At 36.2% G+C, this 3547-nt stretch overlaps 1 pseudogene across 1 annotated transcript; it reads left to right on the top strand.

Annotated features, from left to right (window-relative positions):
* Window positions 1-2495: 2495 nt before the first annotated feature.
* On the top strand, window positions 2496-3547 carry LOC145135670 (protein LURP-one-related 15-like; annotated as a pseudogene). Its single transcript, XR_013719951.1, has 3 exons — window positions 2496-2777; window positions 2917-3146; window positions 3290-3547. The product of XR_013719951.1 is annotated as a protein LURP-one-related 15-like (transcript).

Here is a 3547-nt window from a genome sequence, read left to right as displayed (position 1 = left end):
ATGCATAAGTTTGATTTTGTGTTTGCTTTTAGTTAATTAAGGATCGCATTAAAATGGGGGAGGAATGTTGGTGATTTTAGTGTTATCAACATATTATGGTGTAATTATTATTAATAATGAGATAGGTCGAGCTCCATTTACTAACTGAGCTAGAAGGTGCAGGGTGCACACTCGGAGTGATAAATATGAACTCGGGAATACAGGGGTCCGGGGGTAGCGCCCCTGGTTGCAGGATTCCAATGGGTTGCAGCCCCTTGGAGGGGTCGAGGGGTAGCGCCCCTCGTGGGGTCCAAGGGGCAGAGCCATCCGCCAAAAACATATTGATGACATCATGATGATCTAAGTATCGGTTGTGTCCAATAACTACCATGTTTTGGCGCCATTTTTTGGTTTAACCAGTTTTAACCACCTTTTCCTCTAATATAAGAACATCTTCTCGTTCCATAAAAAGGGATTGGAACTTTCATATACAAAAATCATACGTTGATATGCTCTATCTCTCAAGAACACAAAATAATAAGATATTTTATGTGTTTCTAATTTAGAAGTGGTCTGACTTCTAAATTGAAATCCTTTGGATTATCCCAAATCTGATTTCGTGATACCCCAGGCTATAGGGTCGAAATCATTGATGTTGGAAAGTGATTGCAATCACGGTCCAAGAAATATCCAAGTATATTTATATTCTTAAGACCCTAAAATCTAACAGTTTCTAGGGCAAAGATGATGGTGCTCCTCCCTAAGGAATAGTTATATCGATCAAGTTTGATACTTATTGATAGAATCTAAAATTTGAGAGAGGTAGAGATGGCAGCAAGAACAAAAAGAAGATGATGGTTACTCATGGACGTGAATCGGTGGGAAAAAAACTTAATTGGCTCTTGATACCATATAAGTGAAAAGATACACTCTGAATTTGAGTGTTTTCATATATTGATATATGTAAGTACATGATGTTTAAATATAGTAGAAATACAACTGGAATCATAAATACATGGCTATACTAGTTCTCTACTTTGACTTGACTTAGTCTATTGCACATGTTGAATAATGTGAACATGTGATATTTGAAGTAGTATATCCTTATTATTAGTGACAATGCTATCCAAAATTGGACTTGTAACCTTATAAGTTGTAACCTTGCATATATGACTTTAGAAAAACATATATCAAGAAAATGTTCGAAATTTATACCCAAAAAACATATTCTAAACTCATTGTAATACATGTTCAAAATTAATAGGATGAGCATGTTCAAAATTATAAAATTTTGAATTTTGTTAGGAAAAAAAAGGAAATGACACATTAGCCCTACTATGTATTTCGACTTTACCCATCCAGTCCCTAAAATTATTTACGAGCCTTTAAAGGGAACAAACTTTGAAGTGGCCTATTTTTTTAGTCCTTCTAACCTATATTAGCCAGTTTCATATTCCACATAAGCATTTTTCCCATTGAAAAGTCAAAATACAATTTGTTCCTTTCTCAAATACAATTTAAAAGTCAAAATCGGAGACTCGCCCTCAAAATCGACTCCCTAAGAATAACAAATCCATTTATGGAACCAACTCCGCGATGACGTCTTCTCAGCAATTGCAGTTCCTTATTTTATTCAATTTATGACTTTCTTCTTCACAAAACCAAACCTTCTTCCACCATGTCAGTTCGAAAATGTTTATAGAAATTGATTTTGCTATTTTACTATGACTTGTCGAAACTAGAGAAACTTCCAGAAAAGAAAACACTCACAAAATTAAACGATGAATATGAAAAAAAATAAAATAAAATAAAAAGAGTCTGATATACCTGAACAGATCGATTGAAGAGATGTACTAGCATTATTGGCGTGGGAAGCTTGGGTATTGTTGTTGAGTAGACATAGATCTGACAAGGAAAGCAATTTAGAGGCATTAAGAAGGAAGCAAAGTCTCCCGTTGAAGATGTGACAGCATTGAGATGAAGGTTTAAAGAAAATTTCTTTCAGTTTTGACTTTTTAGTAGGTAACTGAAGCGTTGGGATGGGGGAGATGAATTTTGATTTTGCTTATTTTTGATGGACGACCCCAGGGAGGAGAATCCTTCCTAGGTAAAGCTTCTGAGTGAACACCATTTTGTTGCAATATTGTTCTTTGTTGGTTTGTACATGTAGATAAGGAAAATTTAGAAATGGTCAACAGGTGTCTATATGGCAAAGGGGTAATCGACTAATCGGGTTACCCTTTATTTTGTCCAAAGTAACCAAATTGATCCGACAAAACAACTTTAATGATCTAGAAAACACGGAAAATATTTTAAGGACCGAATTGGTAAAATCAAAATACATAGTAGCGCTAATGTGTCATTTTCTTGAAAAAAAAAATATCCAAACTCGTTTTTTTAAATAGGGTTCTAAAATCAAATGATTCAAATTTTTTTTAAATGCTGATCATTTGGCTTTTTGATTATCTTGCTACACAAGTTACAAATGCGCTTTGTTTATAAATGGCGCGAATATGTTCCTGAAGAGAAAAAAAAAATTAAAATCAAATTCACCCACCATCCTCCTCTTTTCTCCGATGTATATGGCGCCGATCGCCGTCGTTAGCCGTCGCTACCTAGCTCCGTGTCCGGTAAATCTAACTATAGTCAGGGAAGTGCTGTCTCTCGTTGACGGAAACTTCGCCGTCACCAACGGAAACGGCGACGTGGTATTCAAAGTCCAAGGAAAAGTAAGCCCTCTCCGTCGCCGTGTTTTGGTCGATGCTTCTGGTAATCCGATCGTATCGTTCCAGAAAAAGGTTCTGATTTCTCTTCCCTTTGTTTCCCCTACTACAAACATTTGTGCTCCTCGTATCTAATTCGAGTATCAGTTACACCCTAAAAGCCAAAAAAAATGCCAGTTAACTTACAAAATCTTTTTGATGGTGTTATGAACAGCTGATAAGTGCTTACAAAAGATGGGTGGTGTTTAGGGGAGATAGTTCGGACCCAAAAGACATTATCTTCAGTGCAAAACAGTCTTCTTTGATCCAATTCGGGAGTTTTCCCTTGATGTGTTCTTGGGATTTAATGAAAGGGGAAATGTTTGTGATTTCAAAGTCAGAGGCAGCTGGTTTACCCGATCATGGACTATTTATGCTGGTGATACCACCACCATTGTTGCACAGGTAAACCCTATTTTCATCTTGACACAAATTCTTCATGATTTCATGAAGATCCTTGAAAGGGGTGTTGGTAATTAAGCATAAGTAGTCGGTTATAAATGGAATATTAGACTTTAACACGTGGTTACAAAAATGGTGAAATGCAGATGCACAAGGAGTACACTATACAAAGCATTGCACTTGGGAAAGATACTTTTACTGTGACTGTGTATCCAAATGTGGATTATGTTTTCATTATTGCACTTGTTGTCATCCTCCATGAAATTCGGAAGGAGAAACACCAGCTACATAAACGGAAACAAAAGACCCGGAATAAGAGGGAATCCCATTAGAATGGGGTAAATGTTTTTAGGGTTTCGCAAATTAAGTGGCATTTTTAACCTAAATCCATATGATTATTTTTA

This window comes from Lactuca virosa, chromosome 9 (genome assembly GCF_052849685.1).
Source record: "Lactuca virosa cultivar CGN04683 chromosome 9, Lactuca_virosa_CGN04683_v6, whole genome shotgun sequence".
Taxonomy (NCBI): Eukaryota; Viridiplantae; Streptophyta; class Magnoliopsida; order Asterales; family Asteraceae; genus Lactuca; species Lactuca virosa.
The sequence above is the reverse complement of the archived record's forward strand: the minus strand, read 5'-3'. Positions and strand labels throughout refer to the sequence as shown.